The sequence below is a fragment of the Acartia tonsa genome, chromosome 14 (assembly GCF_053477335.1).
Source record: "Acartia tonsa isolate MP-2025a chromosome 14, ASM5347733v1, whole genome shotgun sequence".
In the NCBI taxonomy this organism is placed as follows: Eukaryota; Metazoa; Arthropoda; class Copepoda; order Calanoida; family Acartiidae; genus Acartia; species Acartia tonsa.
This window is the reverse complement of record NC_137273.1, coordinates 7927745-7946269: the sequence shown is the minus strand read 5'-3', so window position 1 is coordinate 7946269 and position 18525 is coordinate 7927745. Positions and strand designations below refer to the sequence as shown.

At 35.6% G+C, this 18525-nt stretch overlaps 2 protein-coding genes across 5 annotated transcripts in view; both read left to right on the top strand.

The window, feature by feature from the left end:
* LOC145306322 (uncharacterized) overlaps positions 1-18525 on the top strand; it is a 228818-nt gene that overhangs the window by 39015 nt on the left and 171278 nt on the right. The window lies entirely within an intron of this gene.
* ND-B17.2 (NADH dehydrogenase (ubiquinone) B17.2 subunit) overlaps positions 8910-18525 on the top strand; it is a 397876-nt gene continuing 388260 nt past the window's right edge. Inside the window, exon 1 of the mRNA XM_080148415.1 lies at positions 8910-8940. The gene's annotated coding sequence lies outside the window, so the exon portion shown is untranslated. The remainder of the gene's footprint in view (positions 8941-18525) is intronic.

Here is an 18525-nt window from a genome sequence, read left to right as displayed (position 1 = left end):
TTGTAGGCCACACGGCTGCCAGCAGGAGGCCCCACAGGACCATCCACCAATGGGAGAGGCTTCCAGGCAACCATCTTCCTCGTACACGCGGCTGGGGATCTTCAGCTCTGGTCACGGCTGCTTCTTGGGACTGGACACGGCTGGGCTGCTCTTGGCTAGATACAAGTTTCCATTGAGCGTTATCTGTATGCGGCCGAGGCACCCCGATACCCTCCCCAATGACAGACTGGCAAGCGACTGGCACTTGCCTGGGTGTCGGCTCCCCTAGCCCCAAGTGCTCCCTTCCCTTGTCCAAAGCATGCCCAGTGGCATGGGGCTGAAGTGCATGTGGCACAGGCTCGCCCTTACTCACTTCCCTCCCCTGCCCTAGGAACTCAGGTGCATGTGGCACAGGCAAGTCCTTATTTTCCCGAATTTCAATCTCCCCAGCCTCTGGTGCAGGGGGCACAGGCAAGGCTGGGTTTTTACAATATCTTGGATACAACACATTTAACAAATTCAACTTATCCTGATGTTGAGCAGCTGGGTTCCTCTGGCTGGCAGGGGGCTCTGGATGGCATGTAGCTGGGCTCTCCCTACAGGCTGGTGGCGCTGGCTGACTGGGGGTGACGGGTGTCACCCCTTCCTCTGGAACCGCTGGCTCGTTCCAGGACTCAGGTCTCTCGGTGGCGGCGACGGTTGTCGCCCCAGACATCAGGTTGGAGGCTGGCTCGTTCCAGGATCCAGGTATCTCGGTGGCGGCGACGGTTGTCGCCCCAGGCACCAGGTGGGAGGCGCTGGATAGCACCCCCCCATCATCCCAGGTGGCGACGCCGGGTGGCGTCCCATACATCGATGCAGAGGCGCTGGCTAGCACCTCCTGCCTCTCTCGTTCGGCGGCTGCCAGGGCCTCCCCATACACCGTCTCAGGGACGCTGGGCAGCGCCCCTCCACTCTTGCTGGGTAGGCTCAGTCGGGCAGGTTCCATCATGTTGAGGCTAAAAGGCTGGGGCCTCAGCACCTCTGGCTCGGCTATGTTGTTGGATTGTATCAGCTCTGGCCCCAGATGGTTAAGACTGAAGCCTAGGCCAACCCGGTTGGGTTCAGCCGCGCCGCCCAGTACGTTGATCCTAGCTGGGACAGTCCCAAACTGCGGCATCCCATCGGCTCGGTCCACAGCTCTGGGGGCGGCTGCTTGCTGTTGTGGTGCTGGGGGCGCGCTCCCTTCCATGTGGGCCACTCTGCTGGGCTTCCCTGGAGGGGCACCCTTGTCGGCGGTGCGCCTGCGGCTGGCTACCTGGGCCCAGTCAGCTCTACAGTCAGCCGCCGTGTGACCGTCATAGTGGCAACGCTCACACTTGGCAGAACGGTCACGGCGTGGCTGGGTGCGTCTCTCCTCTAGGCTAACTTCCACAGGCGTTGGGCAGTCTCGAGCTCGGTGGCCTCTCCCCTGGCAGCGGAAGCAGCGACCTGGGACCTTGTCATCTGGAGCGACCTTCCCCATCTGGTGGAGACCCGGAGCCAAGGAGCCAATCTCCATTGGCTCCGACTCGTCATATTGGGGCAACTGAATGCAAGCAGATCCAGTCAGCCCTTCGGTCGAGTCCACTAAGCATACACCTTCCTTCAGTTGCTTAGTAACCATGGTGACGGTGAACATGGCCTTACGAGTGTACTCAGGTACACTCGTAATTTCATGGTTCATCATGAGGCGTTTTACATTGGCGTTACGAATTCCACGATTTAATTCGTCCACCAACAACTCAAGATCCTCATGGTTGTAGGCGTCCCTATACAAGGCGCACTTAGTTGATATGTACGCTTGTATAGGTTCTGTCGAGTGTTGCTTGTAATCCCTAAACGCTTGTTTAAGCGTTTGGGATTCAAAAGCAGGGCGAAATAGCAATTCACACTCGACCTTGACCTGTTCGTAGGTCAAGGCTTGGCCTGCCTCGCCAAACAGATGGGACGCCATTTCCGCCGCTTGCCCTACCAGTGACAGTAGGAGGGCGTTGCGGCGGTTGAGGGAATCATGAGGTGGCACGCGGTAAGCCGCCCATGACATCTCGAGTCTGCGGATATGTGCCGACCAGGATTGCTTGGGCGGCCCTCTATACTCCGGCAGATTGCTCAGCATCAGCTTGCGGTACTCGGCTGGGGCCGGCTGAGGGTCATCCTGGAGCCATCCTGGGGCTTGGTCACCTCCTGGGGCTTGCTGCTGGTCCATTGGGTCAACGGTTCAACGGCGGGCACAAAGTTATACAGTACTAAAATGAATGGTTTGTCACTTGAGGCTTTCTAGCCTAACAGCCAACACTGTTTGTATCACTAGGTTGGTAGTTTAGTTGCAAAGATATAATTTAGCTGTACTTATCACTAGTTAGGTGCTGAGGGTGTAGGGTAGGCTGGTAGGGGTAGATAGATGTTGAGGGTCTGAACTGCTGTCAGGAACTGATTGGGTTTTCCTTTATCACACTAGAGCTAGAAGGAGAGAAGCTTGTAATTCTTTATTTGCTAAAAATACCCCTGTTAAATGCTATGGAGTAGCTCCGCTCCGGTGTGTGTGTGTGTGCGTGAAATCTCCTGTCCTTGCAACGCGCGTCCGCACCGTCAAATCCGCGCACACGGGGAAAACGCGCTCTCACCCCTCAACTCACTCTCTCATTGGTCCGCTTCGTCCGTTGGATTTATGATATTTTCCGCACTCTGTTGCGCTACCCGTGAATGGCGCTCTGTGTGTCCGATCGCTAGCCCCACACTACAGACGGACTTAGTCTAGTGTGGGTAGGAAGGGGGAAGCGCGTGAGGGGACGGGGGTAACTCCGTCCGTTTCCCCTGTGAGGGAGGGAGGTAACTGTGTGCTGGTATAATAGTGCCTTTTCTTCTTAATCCTAGGCTTATCTATTATATCACCCTGATTGTATTTGCCTTCAATGGAGAGGGGCTCCTCCCTTTCCCTTGGAATAAGGGGTGTATTGTTGTTGTGCTGTGGGCTTGAGATGTTTTGATTGTATATCAGGGTCTTTATTATATTACATCTAGCTTCTATTTTTGTCCTTATCACAATTGCATAACAGATTTGTTTACCAACTCTGTTCTATTTTTAGCTGTTATCACAATACACAATAAATCCAAGCCTGTTCTATTCTTAGATTTATCACAACACAACAATTTGTTTGCCAAGCTTTGCTCATAAATCTATTGTTTAGCCATCACACCAGGGTGGTAATCCCTGCAATGTAACATAATATCTGTTTTTCTAGATGGGTGGCTGCGTTGTAGCCTCTCAGGATACTTGGAGTTGACGTAGTTTTTCTCTGTTCTGATGCACTACACTCGTATGTTAGCTCGCAGCTTGCAGCTATGTGGCATGTTTCAGCCTATCGGCGGCAGGGAATGTCCCGTCCTGCTAGCGCCGCTGATCCAAATCCGGCTGATGGCAGCAGGGAATGTCCCGTCCTGCTAGCGCCACTGGTTCGGATCCTGCTATTTCTTGCAGTAAAGTTGGCCTATTTCCAGCCGTTTACACTTATTTGGCTTGTTTCAGCCGGTCCGCAGGCCTGTTTCAGCCCTTTTGGCGCTCAATTCTCCGTTAGATATCAGCGCTGCTCGCGGTTATTCGTCAAATTTCGCTGTCTCGCTTCCACAACTGCCGGATGCAGAGTTAAACTTTGCTGTCCAGGGTGGGTAATTCAGGTTGCTTGCGTCAGTTTTGCCAGATTCACTGCTGGGAGTACCTTAGCCTCAGATGCGCGTCTGCTCTACACTTGTGGTTCGCCATAATCTCACACAGCTGTCACCAAAGTTGTGGTATCCGCCGAGGATAAATGGCAGACACCGGAGTTCAATTAGATTACGGCAGTGTAACAGACGTGGACACCTTACTATAGAGAAGCTACGCTTCTCTAGCATTCACTAGATAATGATCAACATCTATTTCAGTTGTCACTTTATTGAAGGTTTAAAAGATACTGAAGTTATATACAACAAACAATAATTACATGGATAGGAATAAATAATCATAACATAAAAGCATCATAATACATATACAATGGTCAGTTTGGGCAATAATGATCCCCCATCCCTGAAAAGGGTGGGGGAGAATTAAGAATACAGTTAACCATAATAAACATGACAGATTCAATCATTAATTTTAAGCATAGGGAGGGGGTCGCTAGACCCCTTCCCCAGGACTCGGGGGAGGGCCATTGACCCTCCACCGAACCCTAGATCAGGGGTGCCATAGGCATGGCTCACGGTTGCCGAATACCACATAATGACTAGAAGTAAAAAGAAGCTAGCTAGAGGTATATGAAGTGATTTTGCGCACTTGTATTAGAGGACCACAGGAATTGGCAATGTTGTAGTACAGAAACATGACCTCTTAATATTAAAGTTTATGTTTATGTAATTGATATACAGCTTGCTTAATTTCTTAAAATAATTTAATGTATTGCCGAACGTACGAAATACCCTAAATATGTAAAAGAATCACTGCTACTAATAATTGCAAAAGTTTAGCTATTTTCAGACTCATTAATCTAATAATTAGGTAATGATTAATTATGGCCTTAAATATATAAAACAAGTAGAATTGATTTCATAATTAGCGGGATAATAAAAAGCTGGCAAAAAAGGGAAAAAAGTTACATTTAAAAAAAAATTTGTTTCAAATTAAGTTCCAAAAATAAAAAATAAATAAGTCTACTGAAATTGAATTTGGGTATTAACGATATTATATATCCACCAATAGCGTCTTTTTGTGTTTTAAATATTATGAAACTTACGGAATCATAAAGGTATAATAGAATATCTACTTTCGCTACTTTAATGACATGTCTGCGAGTTATAAATAAAGTTGCACATCATAAGCTAAAATTTGTTGATGTATAAATTGCATAATCTATGCTAAAAAAGCTTTAAAAAAGCTGTTGTACAATCACAAATTGTTGTCTGTTCTTCTGTAATACTCATTACGTTAAAAAGATATTAAATTGATGGGAAAGGAAACAAACAGCGGGTTTCGTCGTATTTTCACAGTATATTATCTCCTATTTCTAGCCACTGCGGGGGTCTCTAAACAAGCGGGCCAATTTCCTAACCAAAAGCTACTGTTAAAAAAACGATAAAACTCGCTACTTCGTTTTCTTTCCATGGTAAATTTTTTACATAACCCCTACAAAGGATCCCGCAAAGCGATGCTGAACCGATATGATTCACCTTTAGAATGAATTAGAAATATTTTGGGGGAGGGAATCACCATTCTCCAAAGAGATTTTTTTTGCATAAATTGTAATTTTTCTTATTATCAGTTTAAGAGTAGCTGCATTTTTTAAAATTCCTATTTTATCCCCACTGCATGCATTAAGTTTATTTTGAGTGTAGATTTGTTCACTGATAAATGATTTTATCTCATCTAATAAATCTTTTTCAATCAACAGTATACATTTCTTTTTAAAAGTGAAGCTTTTCTACATTTAGTGTAAGTCCGTCTGTTTAAACTTATCGTTAAGTTAGGCATTTCAAAATTATCCTATCGATTTCCAACTTGGCATGACGATTTCAGGGGATCATTTAGAAATCATAGCATCTCTTTATGGATTAATTGCAAGTCAATTTGTCAATGTTGTCATTATTGCTTTATTAGCTCAGCAACTCTACATTTATATACTATAAATACTTCCGTTCGTGATATATAGGGTCCGAATTTTCTTTTATCATATGATTTTTACAAATAATTCTTGCTTGCATTCAATTGAGATCTCTTATCAAAGGCTACTCGAACTTTAGAGTTTAGTTTTGTACGGTTCCTTTCTTTTTCCTCTCAAGAAGCTATTATTATTTCGCTATTCATGGACAACGTTAATCTTGTCTAGGCATGAGTTAGTTTGTGATTTTTGTAATATTTAGTATTTCTAACACGCTTAGTGTGTTGTATAAAACTTATACAGTGTGTTTTTTTTATGAGAACTTTTTTGAAAGCAATTTTACCCCACTTATAGTTATCAGAATTTAATGATTAATGGCTTTTTTTCTTCGTTTTTTAAGGCAATTAATAGAACAACAAAAAATATTTCAGTTTTTATTTTAAAAGTACAGTAAAATCTAAATTTCAAAACTTAGGTGTCAACATATAAAAATGGTTTTAGCGCATTTTCTCAAAAAAATGGATTTTCTGTAGTCGACTTTTTGGGGCCAGTACTCCCTCCCTGGTTGAGATATGACCTTCAAACTTTGATATGTTCTAGTACATGTCCCTAATAGTATCTGTATACATTTTTAGCTCTATATCTCAACTTTGAAGTGTTTAGCAGCCATTCTTGCAAAAGGTTGATTATTTGAGCATAAGAAAAATGCGCTAAAACTATTTTTAGATGTTGACACCTAAGTTTTGAATTTTAGATTTTACTGTACTTTTTAAATAAAAACTGAAATATTTTTTTGTTGTTATATTAATTGCTTTAAAAAACGAAGAAAATAAGCTATTAATCATTAAATTCTGATAACTATAAGTGGGGTAAAATTGCTTTCAAAAAAGTTCTCATAAAAAAAACACTGTATTTCATCTCTCTGGTTGTTGTTTAACCAAAGGATTGGTGGGAACATTGAGCTGTTTGTTACATTAGTCCCCAAAGTTTTATAAAAACCTTTTCATATTCATTGGCTTACCAACTCTTTGGACTTTTTTGAATTTTGATTGGTTCATTAAGTTTATATTCCATACGTTTCAACCACTAATTGTAATCTACAGATGGCTTAATTTTGTGTATCATCATTGGGGATTTACTTCAGTTTATCGACCATTGTCTTATCCATTATATCCCTGTGTTTAAATAATCTCTTTTTGATTATTTATTTGTTTGTTTGACACATTATATTTCTGTTTGTTGAATTGGCTTCCAACCTCTTTGTTTGTATGTTGTCTTTTATTGTAAAATACCCAAATTAGAGGCAGTTTTGGTAGACAAAAAATAAAATATTCTATTTTCTCAATATATTTAATACTCATACCCAAAATTTATATATAGTCGTTCAGTGACTGGGTAAAATACTTTTGGGACTTTTATCGAATCCTGATTGGTTGTTTCAAACTAGCAGTGTTCAAATTTTTCAACCGTTAATCTAATTTGTTTTCATTGGGGGTGTATGTAAATCAGAGGCCTCTTAGGAGGGTAATGGTTACCGAGATCTTAACCAAGCGTGACAAATATACAGTCTTTTATAAGGATAGAATATAGTATAGCAATGCCTATAAACAAGAATGACAACATCCATAAAAGCGAAGCTCTGAAACGGTAACACAAACGGACATTAATACTTGTATAGTGTCAGAACTGAATAAACAGAATATAAATGAATAAGAGTCAAAGCAAAGTTGTGAGGAAATTTGTTAAAAAACTTCTTGATACAGGATAATGTTTACGGACATACTTACATTTTTAGGACTTGATTATAGAGTTGTTTTGCTTATAATATTGTACTTTGTTGTCCCAGGAATCAATATACCAAAAATCAGAACAATCGGATAATTAGATCACTTAAAAATGTGTTGTTAAAAAAGTAAACAATTAACATGTTTAAAATGGACGTACGGACATTCTGGTAATGATTATAGAGTTGCTACGCTTTCTAAATCGTACATAACTACCACAGGAATCACCATGCAAAGTTTGAAATCGATAGGACAATTCTAACATGCCTAAATTACAGAAAAAAGCTATCCGTCTCGGACGGACGGACGTACGAACTGACCCTAATTATAGAAAAGCTTCGCTTTTAAAAAGTACTGCAAAAATGAAGAATACAGACATACTGAATATTTTACTTATTCCTGTGCATTTTTTAACCCAAATTCTTTTTCTAATGCCTATATTATAGCCTGTTTTTTGCATGGAGTTAGGAAGAAAATTCCCCACAAAGTGTAAATCATGCCTTTAGTAGCTTGTAAATATCAGAGAAATTTAATGGATGTAAATCAATCGAATTTTAATTGTCTAATATTGATGGGGGTAGGGAAATTGAAAAACCCTAAAATTACTGATATTTCTAATCATGTCCTTATGTAAGTAAACATATTATGTATAATCACTAATCAGCCAATTTTGATATTGCAGAAAAAGTCAAAGCAATTTTCAGCTAGTGTGACTATTTATAAGCATGTATATATACATACATAGAAAAAAACAAGGATAGTTATATCAAGATGTAGCAAAGCAACATAGGTTAAAATATTTTAAAAATACGAATAATATTGTTATCAAATGTAATTTTTATGCGCTAATTTTATGCAATAGGAAACCTTTTTCTAGTATGGCTGGATTTGAACAGGGTTCTCAGCCATACTGAAACAATTTTTCATGACTAAGAAACTCAAATGAAAAAATTATTACCAGTTTGATAGCCCAGAAGAAAGTATACAGTTTTAAAGAGGAACCGTGGCCTTACGGACGTACTAACGAACGTACAGACATACCCTAATTCTAGAGCAGCTGCACTACATCAAATGCATCCTTTTCAATTAATTTTATGTGTCATCAATTTGTTGAAAAACATTCTACAAAGATGAAAATATCAACAAGGAAAATCATGTTTGGCATATTGGGAATGGTGCCAACTTAAATAGCTCATTATATTTTCTTCTTCGCGGAAAACTATCATTAAAACCATGTTTAAATATATTCCAAATGACTTTTTTTTCAAATGTGATTTGCATCCCCAATTATTAATAACAAGATAACCCTTTCTGTAGATTATTAATTTTAAAGTATGGAATGGTTAGTTTGAACCAACCAATCATGATAATTTCTTAAAACTTTGGTAACAAAAAAAAATATTTCCACTTTCCCATCACTCCATGCATCTTATACCTACATAATCCATCTTCAGAATGTATAAACTTTTTCATATTATCCTTATCTAAAACGACTAAGCTAATATTGCTTGATTCACTTCTACAAGAGACAAAATGAATTGAAAATGTTTGCTAAATAGAAATATACCTTCATTTCTTAGAATAGTGTTTTAAAAAAAATATATATTGAAAAACATACTACTTTTAAACAAATCAAAACAAATGATGCTTTTAGAAGGTCCACATGACCATAAAAAGTGCTTAAAAAGTACCATACAAAATTATCCTATAGAACACATTGTGCGTGTCAAAAATATGTGTGCAATATTAATTTAAATTTTAGAGGAGTCATAAATTTACCAGAAGTTAATGCTGAAATGTTGAATGTTGTAAATAAGGATTAACTTATTACAAGATAAAAAGAATATAAACAAAATTTCAGATTTTGTGTGATTTTAAAAATTATGCTAATTCTCAAAGTTTTAATATCACTTTTCTGATTTAAAAATTTTCGGGGACTTATTCTAAAGATATGGTTATACAAGCTAGTAATGTCCTAACTTTTCTAACACTGATTTTATCTTTCATTGTCTTATCCCATAAAAATTCTCTTTGTTCTATACCCTTCGAGCCTTAAAGGTTGTGTTTTTTATAATTGGTATTTTTGTCCCACGACATGTAGATGAAATAAAAGTAATTATGGGTAATATATTATTTACATGCACCACATCTAAATCGACATTGCACTATGGACAAATAATTAGACCAGTCAAAATATTACCGTAAGTGTTTTCGTCCATGGGGAAAAATGGTCCAATTTATTTATCTAATTTAGTGGATTTCTTTTAGCATTACTATTTACGAAAAAATGTTACTTTAAATATCTAAATTTAAATTCATTTAAATAAAAAACTTAAATCTATTTTTAAAAATTTAAAAATCCACGTCTCTTTAACAATATCTTCCCTAAAAGGCATCTTATTGCAAAAAAAAGTTCATTTTTAGCCATGCTGAAATTTGTGGGTATATTTTAAATTTAAAAGAAAACAAAATATCTTAAAACTAATTATAATAACAATAACAATTACATCCAATATTAGCAAAGCTTTCAAGTTCATAATGATATATAATAATAGTTATTTCTCACATCGTATTATAAACTGCTTTCCGCGGATATAAAATGTACAATTATAAGATTAAAACTGGTTTTAATTTTATGATTGTACATTTTTATATTCGTAGAAAGCTGGAAATAATACGATGCTAAACATAGTTTTTTCGTATGGATGAGAACCGGTTCCTATCCAGCGGATTCGAATGAATACGAGAAATACATTTAACAATGTTTAAGCCACAGTGAACGTTATTAAAAGATAAATGTAATGACAGGCACTTTCATATATTAAAGACTAGAATTGCTAGAAAAAATACTAGAATTAGATATTTTTTGTTTGATTATTATTTCGCATTTTGCAATGTTGTATTTATAGTTAACCTTTAAAAAACTATAAAAATATGGCTTTAAAATGCGCAAATTTTAAATAATAACAAAATTGGCAAGTGAGTTGTCTATTAAGAAATTTAGGGGGGGGGGGGGTAGAAGTGTTAAAGCCACATTAACCATCTCAGTATGTTAGCATCTATGTTGAGTTGATAGAAAGGAAATAAAATCATTCAAATCTAGTTATTGATTATTTTTATTTTTTTTCAGGTAAGTTTCATTGAGTATGTTTGTAAGTTACACCAGCCGATAAATTTTTCTTGTTTGGAATGTTTTTGCTATAAAAGTGTTTGTTTATGAGAAGGATGATTGTATTACCTCATGAACCGTTAAGTGGACCCAACATACACTCCCCTCTATTTCTCATATTTGTAAAAAAAAATCTTTGAATTCTTGTAGTTCTCTAATAGTTCACAAATCATGATTTTACCAAACTCTATTAATATATAAAAAGGGGGGGGGGATGCAGGGATAGTCCAAATATAATTTATTAGATTCTAAGGATGCAACATATAATTTTTTCTGTCTGTGACCTTTCATCAAAAGTTGCATATAACATGTTTTCTAAAAATTATGGATAACATTTTTTTTTTAAATTTTAAATTTAAAATCACCTAGAAAACATTTACTTTCAGTGTATACAATTTATATTGTTATCGGTTTCCTTAAATATAGTAACATAATGTTTGTTTGTCTGTGTTTACCGAAGGGTATTTCTAAGGGCTAAACCGATATGGTTCTCCTTTACAATAATGCTTAACATAGGTCCAGGGAAGTTTTATACTTTATATTCCCCACTAAAAATAAAAGTATAATAGATTATCAAATTTCCAACCCCTTCTGAACATTACTACACTTCGCTTCAAATGGACATTATCACCCTTATTTTGAACTTGTATTTTTATATAAAAAAACAAGGGCGACAATATCCATAAGTAGCAAAGCTCAAAATTTATTGATAGACATCTAAAAAAAAATAATCTTTTGAGTATGTTAAAAAGACATGAATGGAATAATTCACGAAACTTTTTAAAAATGTATTATGTCCTTTGAATCATTAAGCTAAGAAAAAGAAGAAAAACGTAAAATCTAGGAATTGATCTAGCATCCCAACCAATAGCAAGACTGTATTAAACTTGGTGAGAATATGTAGAATGTTGACTTTATTAATCCCCAATAATTCCAGCTGTTTATCTTGAACAGGGGTCGAAAAAAATCATGAAAACTTGAAAAACTAGGAATCGATCTAGCACCCCAACCAATTATCATATCTTTAAAAAAAACTTTGTAGAAATGTGTAGAATGTTGACTTGATTAATCCCTAAAATTTTCAGTTGTTTATCTTGAACAGGAGTTGAGATAATCATGAAAACTTGAAAAACTAGAAATCGATCTAGCATCTCAATCAATTTACACTTAATGAAACTTAGTAAAAAATATGTAGGATGCAAATTTACTTAATCCCTGAAAATTTCAGTCGTCTGTCTTGAAGAGGAGTCGAGAAAATTACGAAAACAAAAAAAATCTAGGAATCGATCTAGCACCCCAACTAACAGACAGATGGATAAAACAATGTATAGATTAGATGCGCATATGTCATAGGAATCTTCACTAAAAATTTCGGACGGACAGACGGACGGATAGACGGACGGACAGATGGATGGACAGACGGACGGACAGACCGACGGACAGACGAACATTTCGAATTATAGAGTAGCTTCGCTACTAAAAACATAGTTCCTAATCGCTGAAAATTGCATTAAACACGAGTTTAGATCATTTGCAAAAAAATTAAGAAGAAAAATTATTTCTTGGAAAAATTTTTTGTCTTTCTTTTTTTGATGGCTTTTTGAAGTTTTGCCGCCTTTCTGAAGTGCAATTAATTTTAGTGAATTTTTACTTTAGATTTTGACACTAAAACGGGTTAAATGAGAGAAAGAATTTTGAGTATCATGTGACATGACACTTTTTTATAAGAAAAAATACCTTTTATGTACATTATTATTAGCATGTTTTGTATATTCAGCGCATCCTTGTATTCATTTGAACAAGTATATGACAACATCAAAAAAGATAATCTTACTCATATTGTCTTCTTGAAGTTTAAAATCTGTAATGCAATTATTTCAGCTAAATGTTTGATTTGTGATATTAAAATTGCTTTGTGTTGATAAATTTTAGATAATTGATAGTTTGTCATACATAGCCATTCTTACTTCAAACAATGAAGTCGATATAAACTATTGAAATTGCATGTTTAAAGTTGTGTTAGAGCTATGTAAGGTTAGGCTGTAAAAGGATAAGAACATTTGGGAATAGCCCCTTTCGTAACATTGACCCATAAGGGGCGATTCGTCGTATTTTTAAAATGGCTTTTTATAGGTTGGTTTTAGTTAGGTTAGGTTATATTGGGTTAGGTGATTGCCCCACAGGGTTAGGTAATTAGCCCCGCAGGGGCTAGAAATAGGAGAAAAGCTACTGTGAAAAATACGAAGAATCGCCCCATAAGGTGCGATGTTACGAAAGGGACTATACCCGAACATTTTAACATATATTCAATAACAACTAATGCTAACCGTTATTGTCAACTCATGGACACACCCCAACAGTAAAAGCTTCATTAAAAATGTTTAAGATAAAGATTATCTTGAAATATTTTTGAATGCATTACAAAACTAACTTGTTTAATCACGGATATGTTTACAAAGTTAAGGGTTTTTTTCTCAAGCAAAGCTGCAATTAAGAATAAGATAAGAGCATGGAGAGATATATCAATTCTAGAACATTATAATTCAGCCAATATGCAAATGAATTCCTAAAAGACATCCTGAAGACTTTCTGAAAGCAGTGTTACAGACACGATCACTTATACAGTTGTTATGCTACTAAAAATTCAAATTTTAGATTTTCAAGGAATATTTTTTTTGTAGCGAAGCTACTTGATAGTGTTTTTGTATGTACTTTTGTCTGTATGTACTTCCAAAACTTCCAAAAGCCTAATCCTCTCCAATTATTCTCTCTCTCCTTTTTCATATTTCCATCCTTTATGTAAAACTTTTCTAATAGTTTCAAACAACTTAGATAATATCTTGGACAAAATCATCCTTGTTTTTATTACAATAAGATTTTTGACTAAAATTTCAGCTGTATAGAAATCTGTTAAGAAACTTTTTTATTTGTCTTATTCAAAGATAAGAGATAAAAAGGATATTTTTAATTTTTTTATTTATTCTTTTTATGACATCTTGTAAAAAAAATTAAAAAAAATTGATTTTTGTTGTTTCAATTTTATGACTTCATAAATTAGTAATAAAAAATGTAAAAGTAAGTGAAAGGGAGGGGGGGGGGGACTTTGCTATGGGTAACCAAAACCCTCTACCAAATACCTGAATTCAGGTACGGCCAAGGTGTGGAGTAAAGGGGTGTTTACCCCCCCCCCCCCTAAAAAAAAATAATAAAGCTTGGACGTCATTGCAGGCTAAATTATACCTGATTTGTTAATTAAAATAATTTCAATGCTCGAGTGCAAATTTTTTTTGCAGGAAGGGGGTTGTTTGTCTCCTAACATACAAAATTATTTAATATTTGTTTATCTTGAAAGGAAAAAAAATGTGTCTGTTAGAGGTATCGATCTATTTTTCATAACGAGTTTTAAATCGATAGGAGTATTCTGACATTCCTAGATAAATGTTGTGGTGTATGTACGTACGGACTAACCCTAAACGGAAAAAAAGTTTTGCTTTTAAAATTGTTCATTTTCTATCATTTCATTCTTATTGCGTTTGTAAAAAAAAGTAGAAAATGAACTTTATTTTTGATGAAACTTTAGATTCTTAATTCAAGCCGATGAATTTTACAAGCATGTTTTTTAAGATTTTTTCTTGTAAATATTTTAACAAGAATAACACATTCGCGTAAAGCGACATCATCATATAATATTGCATTATGGTAGTTACGGATGGACAGGTGAAAATTGCATATTAAAGCCCAATCATAAAATTATAAATCGTATCATAATTGCAATTTTTATGTTTTCGTGGTCAATTGTCTCGCTATCATATATAGAAAATTATTCTTTAATTAAGAATTTCTGTATGTATGATACTAGCGGCTGAACCACTAGAATCTGACAGCTCTGGTTTCAAAGGGTTATAGGAGGATTGAAAATAGACTAAAATCATCCTAAGAAATAAATATCAAATTTAAACAGCCTTGAACCTTCCCAGAACCTTTGTGAAGCTCTCCTTAAATTGAGAATTAATCGGTTTAGTAGTTCTTATGCTGCAGAAAAAATAAGCCTTAGTTCTTTATACAATAGAACATATATTATATTATCTATATAGAATATTTCTATGAAATTGTATTTTTAAAATGAATATTCCAAATAGTAAAGAATATGTATTTATAATTTTATTAGCCAAGCTACTTCATGATTAGTGAATATATTTATGGTATAACTACTATTCATTATAAGAGTTAATTTATGTAATAATCTTTTTTGAAGGTGAAATTAGGAATATTGAAAATCTGCTCAAATTGTCTAATACACATCTATTGATAAGAGTGTTGTTTATAGCTTTTTTTGCTACCTATTATATGGACATGATGCTAATTGTTCATGTTGACCGTGTAGACCAAGAATGAACGCAAGGTTAGAATGACAAGTGCAAATATTGCTTTAAATTGTTGAATTATTACATTGTTTCAAAAAACTATATTTGTGTTTTGTATGTATTCTATAACTAGTTGTTTCTCCCATACTCTCTACTAGCGGCTACGCCCCTAGAGGCCTCTAGGGGCACTTGAGGAGGAGAGAGTCGAATTTAATAATTAAATTTCTTATTTTATATTTTAAAAGAAAAAGTAAAAAAAATGTTTTTTTTGGGGGGTGGGGTTCCCCCCCTCATTTTTAGTTTTAGTTAAAAAAATGAAGAAAAAAAAATTTTTGTTGAGGGGGGGGGGATTTTTAATTTTTTGGGAGGGTTGGGGGTGTCCCACCCCCCAAGAAAATAGTTATAAACCTTCCCAGGACCTATGAGAAGCTACCCTGTTAAGGAGAACCCGATCGGTTCAGCGGTTAGCGAGATCCTTCGGTACAAACACAAAAACACACAGACAAACAAACACACAGACAAACACACAGACATCCTGTTACTTTAGTATAAGGATATATCCGAGATCTATAGCTTCAGACAACAATAACCTTACTACTTTATATGTTAAGATATTTGCAGAACGCAGGGTAGAACATTCTTTCAAATAATATATTATGTACAAAAATGAAACCTTTATTAGCCTATCATCATGAATTCGACTGCTTGTTTTGATAATTAGAATATGGTTTACAGAAAAAATTACATCTACATCAAACATGAAAAATATTATGCAAACTAATATCAAAACAGTACAGACAAAGGTTTATTGTATATTGTTTATGGTGTCTCAAAACCGCAATTGGTTGGGAAAGTGTCGTCTTGCTGTCGGGAAGTTCGAGTCTGGAACATCTAGCATAAAACTTAAGACTGTCCTAGGACAAACGCAGGAGTGGACACTTAACCTAACCTATTTTAAACCATATTTTGGGTTTTTTAAATGCCTAACCCCTGCGGGGGGCTTATTTGTACATTCATATCTTAACCTAACCTAACCTTTTATAGTAATAATTACTTAAATTGATATTTTAACACTCCTGCGTTTGTCCACTCCGACATTTGGGACTCCTGCGTTTGTCGTTGAACCCTTAAGACTGCTACAAGTAGACCCAATACCCCAAATATGTGACTTGTGGCAGTAAGGGCACTGTATTTCATGCAAGCTTCCTTTAATATTATATTTCTATCTTTTACACATTGCCAACTGACATACGACCAGCACTAATACAGAAAAACGTTGCATAAAAAGTGCTGTGTTTGCAATAATGCAAACGATGCAAGGTCACCTAGAACATGACAGACAGACAGACATACGGACAAACAGACAAACAGACATACGGACAGACACACATGGAAATGACAGGGGATAGTTAATCATATATGTATATGTAGACAGACAATCAAACAGGGCACATAGAAAAATGCAAGATGCTCGATCACACTAATACATAAATATGTAGTTGTGATTATATCGACATAATGCTATAATCATTAAATCATAATGGGAATTGTGTTACATATTAGTCAAATGGTAAATGAGACAGGAATGAATAATTACTAGTGACTATGCCCTTAGAGGCCTCTGAGGAGGGGAAAGTAGACTAATCCACTGATTTCAATTTTAGTTTTAAAAGAATAAGTAAATAACAAAAATTTTTTGGGCCTTTATTCTAGGTTTGATTTCTCTTAGGAAGATGGTTGTACCTTCCCCCAAATTTAAAAAAAAAACTTTCTAGGACCTTAGAAGCTAAACTGTAATTGAGAAACATTTTGGTTCTAAGGTTATCAAGATCCTATGTATACAAACAGACAAACACAGATCCTGTTACTTTTTAGTAAAGATATAACTTTTATTAAATTCAATATAGTCGACACAAATGACTAGAATATTATAAAGTCAACAACAAAAGTTCTAGGTTTAACAGGGAAGTTAAAAAGTCATGAGTAAAAGTGAATAATGATGTACACACTAGTGTCAAACAAGAAGGATAAAATCCATAAGTAGTCAAAATTATATAATTTAGGTTAGCTTTCATAGGCTCGGCTACCGCATAGATTATATTCCCTGCAAAAGTTAGAGGCTTATGTGTCATTAGTGGGTGCAACCAGTTTGGTTCAATTCTAGGCAAAGTATTGCCTAATTTTTCTTGCATGTCAAACCTAATGTCTGTCTGTTTTTACATAAAGATATCATTAACCACTGAACCGATCAGATTCTCCTCTTCTTTTCATGGAATCTCCTTTTTTTTTTGTTTTTTAAGATATCGTTAATAGTTGGAATGATGGTCTTTGTCAAAATAATTTTATTTTTAAATTTCTATAATTTTTCCACAGCATATGAGGGTTGAAATACGAGAGGTAGTTAAAAACTCAAAAATATGTGTACATCATTTTTCCTTATAAACAAGAACGATACTTTTACAATTAAAAAGAGGGGATACCAAGAAGTTCGTAGATATTATTTTGTGGGGGGGGGGGGTGAATAGTTAACGAATCGCGCAAAAAATCCCCCCCCCCCCAATATTCTTATATTTTAGACATGATAATATAGCTAATTTCTCAATAACATTGGTCCAAATTGTCCTAGGAATCAGTATTAGAATAATGATAATTTAAATAGGGTAATAATATTAATAAAAAATTAAGTCAATACGTTTAAATGTTTTAAATTGACGAACAGATTTTTATTTTCTGATAATGTTATTAGAGTTGCTTTCCTTTCAAATTTGCTGTGTACCTTACATTTGTAGTAAGTTTGAAATTAGTAGTACAATTTCAATGCGACTTACACATTCAAAATTAATAGACTCACAAACAAAATTTGTGGAAAAATTTTACCTCCCAAAATATTGCACTAACAAGCTCTAGCCATGTTTGAAAGATGAAATGCAAGTGGTGTGTCTTCACTTCTGCATATTATTACATTCGCATCGCAAAGGATTAGATTTACAAATTCATTAAAAGTCATAATAGTTATTTCCCGCATCGTAATATAAACAGTTTTGCGCGAATATAGAATGTACAATTACAAGATTAAAACCGATTAAAAGTATCGGGCTAAAAAACTGGTTTTAATCTTATGATTTTACATTTTTATATTCGTAGAAAACTGGATATAACACGGGTGCTAGACATAATTTCTTATTATGGCTGAGAAACGGTTCTAATCCAGCGGATATAAATTGGTTTCGAAAGAATACGGGAATAGTAGATTAGATATGAGGAAATGTTTGATAATCGATATATTATTACTTGGATATTGCACCAGATTTTCATGTACTCTTATAAAGTGATGCTCGCAGCTGGCTAATATAACGATACACCCTATCCACCCCCTTTACCCTATCCCCTCCCCTTTTACTGGATGAACGAACTGACCAATAAATGAGGTCCATATTTGCAAGCTAGAGTGACGTCAAATTTTCACCTCCCAATATATATTCATGAATATCATATATACATTTGTTTAATAATGATAATAAATTGTAATAATGGATCATTAATGTGATACCTGTACGTGCATGCGAAAGTGAATATACACC